The 17029-nt window shown below is 37.1% G+C and overlaps 1 pseudogene; it reads right to left on the reverse strand.

Moving 5' to 3' along the window:
- Positions 1 to 12622: 12622 nt before the first annotated feature.
- LOC138421038 (olfactory receptor 5M8-like) lies at positions 12623 to 16723 on the reverse strand (annotated as a pseudogene).
- Between the last annotated feature and the right edge of the window lie 306 nt (positions 16724 to 17029).

Consider the following 17029-nt stretch of genomic DNA (forward strand, 5'->3'; position numbering starts at 1 on the left):
TGTTCTTTGATATCTCTAATTTTCTTGAAGAGATCTCTAGTCTTTCCCCAATCTGTTGTTTTCCTCTACTTCTTTACATTGATCACTGAGGAAAGCTTTCTTATCTCTCTTTGCTATTCTTTGGAACTCTGCATTCAAATGGGTATATATTTCCTTTTCTCCCTTGCTTTTCACTTCACTTTTTTTCACAGCTATTTGTAAGGCCTCCTCAGACAGCCATTTTGCTTTTTTGCATTCCTTTTCTTGTGGATAGTCTTGATCCCTGTCTCCTTTACAATGTCACAAACCTCCATCCATAGTTCATCAGACACTCTGTCTATTAGATCTAGTCCTTTAAATCTATTTCTCACTTCCACTGTATAATAAAGGATATGATTTAGGTCATACCTGAATGGTGTAGTGGTTTTCCCCACTTTCTTCAATTTACATCTGAATTTGGCAATAAGGATTTCATGTTTTGAGCCACAGTCAGCTCCTAGTCTTGTCTTTGCTGACTTTATAGAGCTTCTCCATCTTTGGCTGCAAAGAATATAATCAATCGGATTTCATTGTTGACCATCTGGCGATGTCCATGTGTAGAGTCTTCTCTTGTGTTGTTAGAAAAGTGTAGCAACTCACAATTTTTAGTTTGATTAATATCTGTGAACTATTTTCCTACCCCTGAAATCATTCATATGGGTATCAAATGCACCATAGAGAAAATGACTTAGGCACATAACATAGGCACTCATATTTCAGTTCTGGTCTGGGTTCAACTGTACCCTATATTTTTATGATTGTAGATCTTCTGGCTGCTAAGTGTGGATATACTAAGCCAGATTTAAGTTGATGATTTTGACTGGGAGACAGAGCTAAGACCAATAATTTTCATATATAAAAAAATCTTGACTCTTCTTGATAAAGCCATAATTAGCTAATTAACACAGGTTAATTTGGATTATTGGTACTACTAACTATAAAGGATGAGATGGTTAGATAGCATCATCAACTCAATGGACATGAGCCTTAGCAAACTCTGGGACATAGTGAAGGACAGAGGAGCCTGGTGTGCTGCAGTCCATGGAGTCTCAAATAGCCGAATATAACTTAGTGACTGAACAACAACAACAACTAAATATAAAAAATATAAAAAATCATCAAGGCACCTAAGAAACATAAAGTAATACTACTTCTCCAATTTCCCTTCCTGTGTGATATGTGGGGTTTCTTCCACTTGTCATAATCATCAGCTCTGTAATAGTATAGTTTGTCTCATTCATTTTAAAACACTTCAAACTGACTACATTAGTTGTTATATATTTTAAACATTCATGGATATTCACACATGATTTTTAAGCATCCTGATCTCCAGATCAACTTCATAGAATGCATAACTGTGTTCATAACTAATAAAATGTCTATTAAAAATTGTTCTAATGGCAGCAGTCTCAGCTTTAAGGTAAGATAATAGCTAACTTTTGTTGAATCCTTACATTTTTTTTTATAAGTAAAGGTCCTATGAGAGAGGTTCTAATTAGTGTATCTTTCTAAACAACGAGAAAACTGAAGCACTGACAGATTAAGAGGCTTTCCTTGGATCAGACATCTGCAAATTGTCCAGCTGGAAATTCAAACCAATTAATTGGACTCTAGGGGGACACTCTTAATAACTTTATATTGCTGCTACCTCTTTGATAACTTTTTCTAATATTCTATTTCCCTACATTTAAAATTCAGTTTGATTATCCTCCAAAAAGGGGAAAAGTTATCCTTTTGATAATTAATGCTTGATGAACCAGAAGAGCTTGGCATTTCCCTAGAGCCTATAAACCAGAGTTCTTGGACCACCATTATCTATGCCTCTCAAGGTTAGGTGATCCCATAGTCCTAGGGCCAGATGACTGAAGTAACTTCTTATAGAGAGCCACTTTGTTAAATAACTATGAATCATCTTTAAAGCAATTAAGCTTATAGAATGTATATTTACAAATTTTAAAAATCACTTTCATTAACTTTTCCAGAACTTTATACACACACACACACACACACACACACACACACACACACACACAATACAGCAAAGGTATAATTTTGTCCAATATAGTGAAAGATAGGGAAGCATGGCATGCTACCGTCCATGGGATGACAAAGAGTAGGACACAACTTAGTGACTGAACAATAACAATCATTCCCAATGATGCAATACCTTCAATTCCACGCAGATACATTTTTAAACACAATGTAAAATCACTGGTCTTTGTAGAGAAGACATAAAAGTCAAAACCTGAAGAGCAAAAATTATTTTAAGTCCCTATGGTAGCAAGATATTCTTATGAATTTTTATATCAACTATTAATATAAATAGTAATATTCCCCAAGTATATAATTCCAGACAATAAAACACTGTGATAACAAATATGTCTGCAAGTAAGGTCTTAGTCTCCTCTTCAAAAAGAGTAAAAAGAAAAGTGACTGCATTTATCTCTATTGCAGAGTATAAAATTTGCAGACCTACCTTCAGCAGCAACAGCAACAAAAAAAAATAATTCCTCACTATTTATAATAGAATCTTGAACACTGAACGCATTGAGAGCATCTCCCCAAGGAACTATCCAGATAATGATGAAACAAATTATAATTAAAATTATAGAAACATCTCAGGAGTAAAGGGAGTTAAGGAGGGTTAATCAGAAGAATGTCTTCTGATAATATTAGTGACAAATATCCTTAATATGGTATAATCTCTCCCATCTTCACATGGTATAATATCTGCCTCAGGAAAACACCTTGAACCTCAGGAAAGCATTCTTGGTTTGCATTATACAATGTTGCTCAGTCACTTTCTTTTCTATTGTGCTTTAGTTCTAGTAATCATTATCTTTCAGGCCAAACACAGCAATGCACACCTTATGCATCTCATGGCTGTTGAAGAGATCCCAGGTGCCTCAAAAGTACAGATCACAGGGAAACATCTAGGAAGAATGAGTACAAATAGAGGTCATTGGTGGAGAAGTTGATTGTTGTAGAACAATTTATCAGTGAACTGAGGCTCTTCTTGGAGTCAGTAGAGTATCAACTTCAATGTCAGTTAGATCAGAAATAAAATCTTCAGTCTGCACCATAGTCAACTACTTGTCTTTGGAAAAGTAAGGATTCTCAGTTTCAAAGCTCATCTGTAGAAAAAGGAAACTGCTGACTCACAGTGAGGTGTGGAGATCACAGATAACATTGGGAAATTCTTAGCACAACACCTGTCTCTGATGAAGCAGTCAAAAAATTGAAATGACATATGTAGTTTCACCTATTAACAGTTGACAAGTATGATCTCGCCACCTATTTGTGATTGTGATCAGTATTATCTCTGGGTTGAAGGTTAAAAAAATATGTAAAATAATTCTGAGGTTCAGTTTTTCCACAAAGTATAAATAGAGGGGCTTTCCTTGTGGCTCACATGGAAAAGAGTCTTCCTACAATGCAGGAGACACATGTTTGATCCCTGGGTCCTGAAGACCCTCTGGAGAAAGGAAAGGCTATCCACTCCAGTATTGTTGATGCTTCCCTAGTGGCTCAGACATTAAAGATAGCTATCAGATTAAATAATCTGAATGGAAACCAAAATTGTTCATAAATTCTGATTTGTACTACCTCAACTTTGCTGGAAAATCATGGACAGAATAATACACAGGCAAAGCTTTCCTCTGTATCCTTAAGTGCCCAAGGACCTCAAACTCCTTAGTTCTTTCTCACCTTTTATGGAGAAACTTCATCAGGCAAATTCATTGGCCCACATTTATATAACTTAACCTGCACTCCCTAGAGAAAAAAAAAGAAATTTAAAACAAGAAAGCATTGTGTGTATGAGTGTATATGGCGTGTGTTAAAGCAGGAGAGAGCAAGGAAGAGAGTGAAGGTTAAATACATTTGATACTAGAGATGCTTAACTATAACACTGTTGATAGATATATAAATACATGTAAGAATGAGATCCATTTTTTTATTTTTATTTTTACTCTATTTTACTTTACAATACTGTATTGGTTTTGCCATACAACAACATGAATCCACCACGGGTGTACATGTGCTCCCAAACATGAACCCCCCTCCCACCTCCCTCCCCATAACATCTCTCTGGGTCATCCCTGTGCACCAGCCCCAAGCATCCTGTATCCTGCATTGGACATAGACTGGCAATTCGTTTCTTACATGATAGTATACATGTTTCAATGCCATTCTCCCAAATTATCCCACCCTCTCCCTCTCCCTCAGAGTCCAAAAGTCCGCTCTACACATCTGTGTCTCTTTTGCTGTCTTGCGTACAGGGTCATCATTGCCATCTTTCTAAATTCCATATATGTGTGTTAGTATATTGTATTGGTGTTATTCTTTCTGGCTTACTTCACTCTGTATAATTGGCTCGACTTTCATCCATCTTTTTTTAAAAGTACGTTACAAAACCATCCTGAATTTCCTGTAAATGGAAAAATTGTTTGAAATTCACTGGAAGATCCCAGATTTGGGGAAATTATGAACCAGAAGTGATCTTGGAGATCAGATACTACATCCTAAAACTAGATGAATGACACAAAAGGAGTGGTTCAAGGTCACACACAAATTAGTTTGAATATTGGAAGCTAAAACCAGGAACATGACTTAACCAATGACCTTGACATTATCATCCTTCACACAACACTGAAACAACTCTGAAAAGAGTAGAGAAAGTAGTTCACTTTTGAAAAAAAAAGGAAAAAAGAGGTAACATAGATTATCCAAATCCATTTGCCAAATTCACTTGCTAAATTCAGACTTAAATTGAAGAAGCAAAACCACTAGACTATTTAGGTATGACCTAAGTCAAATCCCTTACAATCGTACAGGGGAAATGACATATACAGTCAAGGGATTAGATATGATAGACACAGTGCCTGAAGAACTATAGACAGAGGTTCATGGCATAGTGCAGGAGACAGGGATCAAGAAGATACCCAAGGACATGGAAGAAACCTAGATGTCCATTAGCAGATGAATGGATAAGAAAGCTGTGGTATATATACACAATGGAGTATTACTCAGCCATTAAAAAGAATACATTTGAATCAGTTCTAATGAGGTGGATGAAACTGGAGCCTATTATACAGAAGGAAGTAAGCCAGAAAGAAAAAAACAGCAATACAGTATACTAACGCATATATATGGAATTTAGAAAGATGGTAACGGTAACCCTGTATGCGAGACAGCAAAAGAAACACAAATGTATAGAACAGTCTTTTGGACTCTGTGGGAGAGGGAGAGGGTGGGATGATTTGGGAGAATGTCATTGAAACATGTAAAATATCATAAATGAAACGAATCGCTAGTCCAGGTTTGATGCATGATACTGGATGCTTGGGGCTGGTGCACTAAGACGATCCAGAAGGATGGTATGGAGAGGGAGGAGGGAGGGGGTTCAGGATGGGGAACATGTGTATACCTGTGGAAGATTCATGTTGTTGTATGACAAAACCAATACAATATTGTAAAGTAATTAGCCTCCAATTAAAATAAATAAATTTATATTAAAAAAATAAAAACCATGTAAATGGTAAAACAACAACAAAAAAATAAGATACCCAAGAAAAAGAAGTGTAAGTAGGCAAAATGTTTGTCTGGCAAGGCCTTACAAATAGCTTAGAAAAGAAGAGAAACAAAAAGGCAAAAGAGAAAAGGAAAGACATGCCCATTTGATGCAGAGTTCCAAGGAATAGCAAGGAGAGGTAAGAAAGTCTTCCTCAGTGATCACTGCAAATAAATAGAGAAAAACAATAGAATGGGATGGACTAGAGATCTCTTCAAGAAAATCAGAGATACCAAGGGAACATTTCATGCAAAGATGGGCTCAATAAAGGACATAAATGATATGGACTTAACAGAAGCAGAAGATATTAAGAAGAGGTGGCAAGAATAAACCGAAGAACTATGCCAAAAAGGTTTTCATGACTCAGATAATCACGATGGTGTGATCACTCACCTAGAGCCAGACTTCCTGGAATGCAAAGGCAAGTGGGCCTTAGGAAGCATCACTATGAACAAAGCTAGTAGAGGCAATGGAATTCTGGTTGAGCTACTTCAAATCTTCAAATATGATGCTGTGAAAGTGCTGCACTCGATATACTAGCAAATTTTGAAAAGTCAGCAGTAGCCACAGGACTGGAAAAGTCAGTTTCATTCCAGTCCCAAAGAAAGGCAATGCCAAAGAATGTTCAAACTACCACACAATTGCACTCCTCTCACACACTAGCAAAGTAATGCTCAAAATCCTCCAAGCCAGGATTTAATAGTATGTGAATCTTGTGCTTTCACATCTTCAACCTGGATTTAGAAAAGGCAGAGGATCATGAGATCAAAATGCCAACATCCACTGGATCATCAAAAAAGCAAGAGAGTTCCAGAAAAACATCTACTCCTGCTTTCTTGACTACGCCAATGCCTTTGATTGTGTGGATGACAAACTGTGGACAATTCTTAAAGAGATGGGAATACCAGACCACCTGACCTTCCTCTTGAGAAATCTGTATGCAGGTCAGAAAGAAACAATTAGAACTGAACATGGAACAATAGACTGGTTCCAAATAGGAAAAGGAGTATGTCAAGGCTGTACATTGTCACCCTGCTTATTTAACTTCTATGCAGAGTACATCATGAGAAACGCTGGGCTGGATGAAGCACAAGCTGCAATCAAGATTGTTCTGAGAATATCAATAACCTCAGATATGCAGTACACACCACCCTTATGGAAGAAAGTGAAAAAGAACTAAAGAGCCTCTTAATGAAACTGAAAGAGAGAGTGAAAAAGTTGGCTTAAAGCTCAACATTCCGAAAACTAAGATCATGGTATCTGGTCCCATCACTTCATGACAAATAGATTGGGAAACAATGGCTGACTTTACCATGGAAGTCAAAAAGAGTCAGACATGACTGAGTGACTGAACAGCAAAAACATAGTATCCATTACATGACTGTACCTAAACTTATGTATTCTTCCTATTTTTGAAAAATGTCTAGAGTGCTTCCTGATGTGGCTATTACAGAATACATTCTTGCTCTTGTCTCTATATGAATATATACGTGCACTTCTCTTGATAAAATTTTGGGTAGAATTGCTGGTTTGCAGATTAGGTATATAGTCTGCTTAAACTGGCAAATAGTTTCACAAACTGGTTATATGAATTACATTCCCATTAGCACTATTTAAGTAGTTTTGTTCCATAGTTTCACCAATATTAATATTATAAGGTGTTTATAAATTTTTTTGTATGCTAGGTTTGTGTGTAGGTACAAATATTTTATAGTTCTAATTTTCATTTCCTTAATTACCATTGAATTTGAAGATATGTGACGTTACTTAGTTTTTTGAATATATCTGTTGAAAACATTTTCATGATTTTCTTTTTTTAATTCATTTTCATGAATTAATTGGGTAATATTCTAACATTCTATAATGAATTAGACTTAAATCACATTAATATTTCCAGCTCTGCCACTTAATACCTGTAATCTGTGGTAGTCATTTAATGGCTCTTTGTTTCATGTTCTCCCAAGTACAAATCTGAGACAGTAACATCACCTGTCTCAGCTGTTCCTATGGCCATTGACATAATATCTGTAAATATCTGGGGGAAAAGACCTGTAAAATATGTGCTGATTATTGTTTTGCATATAAACAACGCTACACATGGACTGTCTATTAATCTGCCTTCTAATGTTTTTGCAAACTATACTCTATGTTTGGTCTTTCACCAGTATCTCTTGTTATTCTAACATCCACACTAAGCTTAACAAATTCTGAAGTTATCCAGTGTTTTTTCTTCAGATTTAAAAATGCAGAATAAAAACTTTTTAGCTACCATCTCTTCCTCTCTCTTTATAATTTGTTTATTTTCAGTATGTTAGTTCTGTCTTTTGAACTACCCAAATTTATACTGTTGTTCTATATGATCTGTATTTATTTATATTTAGTCACAAGTTTGTTCTAATTGATGGATTTTATTTTCTTTGTGTTAACTGTTAATCTCTCAGTCATATTTGACTCTTTGTGACCCTATGGACTGTAGCTTCCCAGGCTCTTCTCTCCATGGAATTCTCCAGGAAAGAATACTGGAGTGGGTTGCCACTTCTTCTCCAGGGGATTTTCCCAACCCAGGGCTTGAACTTGAGTCTCCTACATTATAAGCAGATTCTTTACCTTCTGAGTTACCAGGGAAGCTCTTGTTTTCCTTATACTCCATCCTAACTGGAAAGTTTCTTCACAGGTTCTAGTTGTCCACTTTATTTTTTATATTCCCATGGCCTCAATGTTAACCTTTATTTCTTTCAAGTGCTAAACATATAATTTTCATAATATAAATTCAATATCTGAAGTTAACAGTATCCTTCCTTTTTTCTTCCTATTTCTCTGGAAATTTTCATGAATAAGGACTTTATCTATGTAAGTTCCTTCATGTGTGAATGGTTGATAGTTCATTTCTGTATTTATGGTTTTCCAGTCCCACAAAGCTTATTTTAAAGTAGGAACACCTTAAATTCATTTTAAATGAATTTGACAGCTCATTAAAGCACTGTAAATCTAAACCGAAAATTACGAAAAAAAAATTGACATTATCTTTTGGATTTTCAATAAAAATTATTTTTAACTTGTCCATTCATCAAAACCTAAGTAAAGTGCTTTGATTTTGTTGTTGGTGCTGTTATCATTGACTCTATACCTCTGTAGAAGTTATAGGACTACAACAATCTTAATTTCATGAGAGACATCTATTCTAGCTCCTTGCTTTTTGTGAGCCTTATCACTGGCCTCTCATATTCCATCAAATGATTATACTTAAAGACTGAGTTACCTTTAGATGACCTGTTGGTCTCAGCATGTATAAAACACAGGTATACATGATTAGAAGAGGTGGTGCTGGATTGGACTATCTCTCATCACTTTGAGATTTGAATTGCAGTATCTGTGTCTCTAAACAGGAAAAACAATTTCAGTTCCACGGGGTTTCCATTGAAAATAAGTATTTTCTACCCTTAATATTTTTTTGAAATAAAGTGAGATGAGGTAAAGGACTGTGTGGTTTGCAAATTGCTATTCAAATGTGAAGTATCACTATTATTATATTATATATAGTATATCATGAAATTATTTTATATTATTATAGCTGTGTTTTAAGCAATATGGGTTGACATAATAGTTTCAGACACATGTATTATCAAGAAAGCTGAGCACTGAAGAACTGATGCTTTTGAACTGTTGTGTTGGAGAAGATGCTTGAGAATCCCTTGCACTGCAAGGATATCAAGCTAGTTAATCCTAGAGGAAATCAGTCCTGAATATTCATTGGAAGGACTGATGTTGAAGTGGAAACTCCAATAATTTGGCCACCTGATGAGAAGAACTAACTCACTGGAAAAAACCTTGATTCTGGGAAGACTGAAGGCAGGAAGGGGAGGGAATGACAGAGAATGAGATGGTTGGATGGCATTACCTACTCCATGGACATGAGTTGTTTGTGCAAGCTCCTGGAGTTAGTGATTGACAGGGAAGCCTGCCGTGCTGAAGTCCATGGAGTTGCAAAGAGTCAGAAATGACTGAGTGACTGAACTGAACTCATTATCAAGTCACTTTTTATCTCTTTGTATGTTTGTGTTAGTTGCTGAGTTGTGTCCGACTCCTTGTGACCCCATAGACTGTATCTCAAAAGGGTCCTGTCTGTGAAATTCTCCAGGAAAAATACTGGAGTGGCTTTCCATTTTATTATCCAGGGCTACTGTAGGAGAAAATAGAATTAGATGCTTTAAGTCCAAGGGAACTGTGTATATCTATGTATATTTCTTTACATAGATCTTTAGGTATCACTGAACTTGACCAATTAATCTTGCCCCCAACCCCCGACAAAAGTCTTAAGGTTAAAAAAAAAAAAAAAAAAGCCAGAGGTTGATCCTGGGAGAAAATTGTGATCTGCTGAGGACCATGACTCTTATGCTTCAGGCTAAAGAGAGTGCTAATGGAAGCAGGGCATAGAACTGAGCTGATGGGTAAGTGTAAAGGAGTGAGACATACTGTTGAATGATTTCATGAAGGCTCAGGAAAGGTCACAGCAAGATAAACTGCGATGGCTTGTTGCTTATTTCAATTAAGTTTACTTGAGAAACACCTTTCAAAAAATAATAAAAACACATTCTAGCCCTTTACTTTTCCTCAAAGGTGGAAAATAAATCTCACCTGTGAGGGTATCCTCTGAACACCAGGAAGATAGAAATCATCCTTATCACCAGAGTTAAAGAATTCAAGTTAAGAAAACTGTAAACCAAAGGCAAATTTTTCATTAGATCATGAGCCCAAGCACTAGCCCCTTTATTTTGTAAAATATTCACAAATTATTGTCTTTGTCTGGAACTGACACCTAAACAACTTGCTTTTGTAAATGTGGGTGTCTCTTTCTATGAGACTTCTGCACATATGTTTTTTTTTTCTCTCTCTCCTCTTTATGTATCTGGGTAAATTTAATTATAGACCGGTCAAAAGAACTCAAGCAAGGTAAGGAAGAATATTTCCCCTCTTTGAAAGTTCAACTGTTTGTTTTCAGTTGTAAGGAAGGCATGCTTATTTAGTAACTTCAGCTCAGTTCAGTTGAGTCTCTCAGTTGTGTCCGACTCTGCGACCCTATTAATCACAGCATGCCAGGGCTCCCTGTCCATCACCAACTCCTGGAGTTCACACAGACTCATGTCCATCGAGTCGATGATGCCATCCAGCCATCTCATCCTGTGTCATCCCCTTTCCTCCTTATCCCAATCCCTCCTAGCATCAGAGTCTTTCCCAATGAGTCAACTCTTCGCATGAGGTGGCCAAAGTATTGGAGTCTCAGCTTTAGCATCGGTCCTTCCAATGAACACTAAGACTGATCTCCTTTAGAATGGACTGGTTGGATCTCCTTGCAGTCTAAGGGACTCTCAAGAGTCTTCTCCAACACCACAGTGCAAAAGCATTAATTTTTAGGTTCTCAGCTTTCTTCACAGTCCAACTCTCACATCCATACATGACCACTGGAAAATCATAGCCTTCGTTAGCCAGATCTTTGTTGGCAAAGTAATGTCTCCGCTTTTCAATATGCTGTCTAGGTTGGTCATAATGTTCTTAACAAGGAGTAAGCGTCTTTTAATTTCATGGCTGCAATCACCATCTGCAGTGATTTTGGAGCCGCCAAAGATAAAGTCTGACACTGTTTCCCCATCTATTTCCCATGAAGTGATGGGACCGGATGCCATGATCTTTGTTTTCTGAATGTTGAGCTTTAAGCCAGCTTTTTCACTCTCCTCTTTCACTTTCCTCAAGAGGCTTTTTAGTTCCTCTTCACTTTCTTTCCATAAGGGTGTTGTCATCTGCATATCTGAGGTTACTGATATTTCTCCTGGCAATCTTGATTTCAGCGTGTGCTTCTTCCAGCCCAGCGTTTCTCATGATGTACTCGGCATATAAGTTAAATAAGCAATATACAGCCTTGATGTACACCTTTTCCTATTTGGAACCAGTCTGTTGTTCCATTTCCAGTTCTAACTGTTGCTTCCTGACCTGCACACAGATTTCTCAAGAAGCAGGCCAGGTGGTCTGGTAGTCCCATCTCTTTCAGAATTTTCCACAGTTTATTGTGATCCACACAGTCAAACGCTTTGGCATAGTCAATAAAGCAGAAATAGATGTTTTTTCTGGAACTCTCTTGATTTTGTGATGATTCAGCAGATGTTGGCAATTTGATCACTGGTTCCTCTGCATTTTCTAAAACCAGCTTGAACATCTGGAAATTCACAGTTCATGTACTGCTGAAGCCTGGCTTGCAGAATTTCGAGCATTACTTTACTAATGTGTGAGGTGCGTTCAATTGTGAGGTAGTTTAAGCATTCTTTGGCATTGCCTTTCTTTGGGATTGGAATGAAAACTGACCTTTTCCAGTCCTGTGGCCACTGCTGAATTTTCTGAAGCTGCTGGCATATTGAGTGGAGCATTTTCACAGCATCATCTTTCAGGATTTGAAATAGCTCAACTGGAATTCCATCATCTCCACTACTTTGTTCGTAGTGATGCTTTCTAAAGCCCACTGGACTTCACTTTCCAGGATGTCTGGCTCTAGGTGAGTGATCACACCATCGTGATTATCTTGGTCATGAATATCTTTTTTGCACAGTTCTTCTGTATATTCTTGCAACCTCTTAATATCTTCTGCTTCTGTTAGGTCCATACCATACAATTTTTTTGAAAGTTATCAGCTACATTTTATGGCAAATCACCCCATTAAGAGACAGTCTAAAACAATGACCAATTCCTTCTTAAAAAAAAAAAAACCACTATTCCAGCATTAACAATTTGTATTCTCCAAGATATAAATTAGCTTTTTGACTGACATTGATTCCTCAATGTATAAGTTCTTAATTTTGGGTCTGGGCTAGCAAAGTCTTAGAGAACTCAAAATTCCTGTCTATTGACATGGAACATCAAATACACTTTAGTAAGATTTTTCTCCATGGAAATTTCCCCCATCTCTTTAAGAAAAGGATATGTATTTGGACAAATTACTGAACTAAGCAATAGGAGGAAGTTATTGACTATAGAAAATAAAAATTCTTAAGAACAGTAACACTGAATATATCTATTAATAGAAAGCAGTTTCCTCCTGAACAATTTTTTGATCAAAGCTTCTTTCACATCCTTGTTCCTCAGACTGTAGATCACGGGGTTTAACATGAGGATCACTGTGGTATAAAACACAGCCACCATTTCCCCTGTTGCACAGACTCTTCTGAAGGGGATCTAAGATACATGAAGAAAAGAGTTGTGTAGCAGAGGGTGACAGCTCTCAGATGGGAGCCACAGGTAGAGAAGCTTTGCTCCTGCCTTCTGTGGAATGAATTCTCAATGTGGCAGGAAAAATGTAGATGTAAGAAATGAGGATGATGTAGAGAGAACAAGTGCAGTTAAAACCAGCCACAACAAACATGGACAACTCTTTATTATAGGTGTTGAAACAAGCCAGCTTAATCAGCGGTGGGTCAGCATAGTAGAAGTGATTAATTTCATTGCTATCACAGAAGTCTAGGTTGTAGGTCCACGTGGTTTCCATAAGGACAGTGAGCGCTCCATATACATAAGGCACCATAATGAGGGACATGCACACACTCTTAGACATCCTGCTCCCGGAAAGCAGGGGGTTGCAAATGGCCATGTACTGATTAAAGGCCATGACATCTAGGATTGAGATCCCTACATGGACTAAGGCAATAAAAAAGCAACACTGAAACATGCAAGCTGTATAAGAAACGGTTTTCCGCTCTGATAGGAAAATTCCCAACATCGTTGGAGTCACATTGGAAGAGAAACACAGATCCAAAAAGGGTAAGTGGCTCAGGAAAAAAGTACATAGGGGTGTGGAGGCAGGCATTGACCCTGATGAGGACAATTATGCCAAGATTTCCTGCCACTGTGACCATATAAACGGTGAAAAACAGCACAAAGAAGAGAATCTGCAATTCCTGGGTACCAGATAGTCCAAGGAAAATGAACTCAGTCACTAATGTGAAGTTCTTCTCATAATTTCCTCCATGAGATATTGACCTTTACATTTATATTAGATTACCATAAAGTGGAAATTGATATTACTATGTCACTAATGACTTTCTCACCAATTCCTTTTTTTCTCTTTCTTTTTTATTACTCTATTTCAACTCTTGTTCATTCTCAGTAAGCACAATCTCAACCTGTCAATGAAATCTTGTGGTATTCAAAGCATCTCTTTCATTTTTGACATGGCTTCCCCCTTTTTTTAATTTCCCTATTTTTCGTTTCCCTTCTAATTGTGCTTCTCTTACTTTTTTTTTTTTTAATCTTCTTTCTCCTTTTCTTTCTCTGCCTTGGTCTCTTTGTTTGAAAAATATGCATTATGGACATCCGCTCAGTTCAGTTCGGTCTCTCAGTCATGTCCGACTCTTTGCGACCCCATGAATCACAGCACACCAGGCCTCCCTGCCCATTACCAACTCCTGGAGTTCACTCAGACTCACGTCCATCGAGTCCGTGATGCCATCCAGCCATCTCATCCTCGGTCATCCCCTTCTCCTCCTACCCCGAATCCCTCCAAGCATCAGAGTATTTTCCAATGAGTCAACTTTTCACATGAGGTGGCCAAAGTACTGGAGTTTCAGCTTTAGCATCATTCCTTCCAAAGAAATCCCAGGGTTGATCTCCTTCAGAATGGACTGGTGGGATCTCCTTGCAGTCGAAGGGACTCTCAAAAGTCTTCTCCAACACCACAGTTCAAAAGCATCAATTCTTCTGCACTCAGCTTTCTTCACAGTCCAACTCTCACATCCATACAGGACCACAGGAAAAACCATAACCTTGACTAGACGGACCTTAGTTGGCAAAGTAATGTCTTTGCTTTTGAATATGCTATCTAGGTTGGTCATAACTTTTCTTCCAAGGAGTAAACGTCTTTTAATTTCATGGCTGCAGTCACCACCTGCAGTGATTTTGAACCTCCCCAAAATAAAGTCTGACACTGTTTCCACTGTTTCCCCATCTATTTCCCATGAAGTGATGGGACTGGATGTCATGATCTTCGTTTTCTGAATGTTGAGCTTTAGGCCAATTTTTTCACTCTCCTCTTTCACTTTCATCAAGAGGCTTTTTAGTTCATCTTCCTCAAATATCACAGTCAGGTTTGTTTATAGTTATATCTAATTATATAAACAGATGAGAAAGAGTTTAGAAAGAGAAAAGTGTATGATATCAAAGAACAATATTTTCCCAAATAACTTAATTCATTTTGGATAATTTTCACCTAATCAATTACTTACTGGAGAACACAAAATAATTAAATTGGGAAGTTTTATGCTTTGCAACTTTTTCAGACTCAAGAGAATAAGGATTTTTTAGGTGAATAACTTAAAATTTCCTTCACTTTTTCAAACATAAATATATAATTATATTCTGGCAGTTGACCAGCTTTTAAATTATCCATCCATTAATCTTCCATTAGGTTATTTTATAGAGAATTTCCCACAGTATGGAGTTGGCAGTGATAAAAACCCTCAGTTCCTGGCCTTATTTCTGGTTTCACTGTTAAATCTGAGGGCCAAAATTCTTTGTTCAAAGAGGAATATGCAAAAATCAAATGCTCATCCCTGGATATCTTACATGAGTCAGTTAGTGATTTAAGGTGGTCGCCTTAATGTAACATACATTTCCATTAAATAAATTTCAGTGTGTTTTAAAGGCCAGACTGATCCTTCAAAGGAAGACTAACTCTATGAAGTCTGAGCTGACAGGTGTCCAGATTTCTTGGATTTTTCCTTAATGCTTGGCTTTCTAGCTACATATTGATCACAACACTACATATGTTTTCAAAACCATTTATTTTTGCTTGAGAAAGCTAGAGTTGACTTCTGTTTTGGCAAGAAATAAAAATAAATAGATAAATACTCAAACTAATAATAACTAAAATATCAGTTTGCTTTTCTATGTAGACTTCATCTATATTCACTAGATGTCTGAACTTTTATGTTCATTGACATTTATTTTTTTTCATATAGTTATTTATAAACCATAGGTCTAATTTTGGTGTCATACATGATTGCACAAATAAGAAGGCTTTTTTTTTAGCTTTTTATTTTTTAAATTTTAATATCTTTAATTCTTACATGCATTCCCAAACATGAACCCCCCTCCCACCTCCCTCCCCATAACATCTCTCTGGGTCATCCCCATGCACCAGCCCCAAGCATGCTGCATCCTGCGTCAGACATAGACTGGCGATTCAATTCTTACATGATAGTATACATTTTGGAATGTCATTCTCCCAAATCATCCCACCCTCTCCCTCTCCCTCTGAGTCCAAAGGTCCATTATACACATCTGTGTCCCTTTCCCTGTCTTGCATACAGGGTCGTCATTGCCATCTTCCTAAATTCCATATATATGTGTTAGTATACTGTATTGGTGTTTTTCTTTCTGGCTTACTTCACTCTGTATAATCGGCTCCAGTTTCATCCATCTCATCAGAACTGATTCAAATGAATTCTTTTTAACGGCTGAGTAATACTCCATTGTGTATATGTACCACAGCTTTCTTATCCATTCATCTGCTGATGGACATCTAGGTTGTTTCCATGTCCTGGCTATTATAAACAGTGCTGCGATGAACATTGGGGTACATGTGTCTCTTTCAATTCTGGATTCCTCGGTGTGTATGCCCAGCAGTGGGATTGCTGGGTCATAAGGTAGTTCTATTTGCAATTGGCTTTTGATAGTTATAAATACTTGTAGAATAAAGAAATCTACCTATGGGGGAAGAGCTATCTTAAGAAAATATCAGTGGCTCTTCTGAGGAATGAAGAAGGCAGAATTTATATCATTTGTAGGTTGATACCGTTTTCCTAAGAGATTGCACAAACAAGTGAGGGTGAAATCATTACTTTTTAAGATAATTATTCTTCAATACATGAGTTCTCTGGAGAAATAACAATTGGGCACAATTTCAGATTTACCATGCGATCCAACCTTCAGTCTCTCTCTCTCTCTCTCTCTCTCTCTCTCTCTCTCTCTATATATATATATATATATATATATATATATATATATATATATATATATACATATATATATATATATATATTTTCCTTACATTGGGAAGTCTACACCATAGTATTGATGTCTAACATGGATGCTCATGCTACATTATATTTGCCATAATAGCTTAATGCAATTTCTTCCACCCCGTTATCATAACTTTGTGTCACAATGTGTTACCACCTTACTTAGTCTTATGGGTTGAGTTGTGTTGCTTTAAATGGTAATCCACTCCAGTATTCTTGCTTTGTGAATCCTATGGACAGAGGAGTCCATGTGGCCACAACGAGTCGGACACGACTGAGTGACTAACACACACACACACACACACACACACTCCATATCAGACATCCTTTGTGGCTCAGGCAGTAAAGAATCCACTTGTAGTGTGTGAGACATGGGTTCAAC

This window comes from Ovis canadensis, chromosome 15, assembly GCF_042477335.2.
Source record: "Ovis canadensis isolate MfBH-ARS-UI-01 breed Bighorn chromosome 15, ARS-UI_OviCan_v2, whole genome shotgun sequence".
NCBI classification, from domain to species: Eukaryota; Metazoa; Chordata; class Mammalia; order Artiodactyla; family Bovidae; genus Ovis; species Ovis canadensis.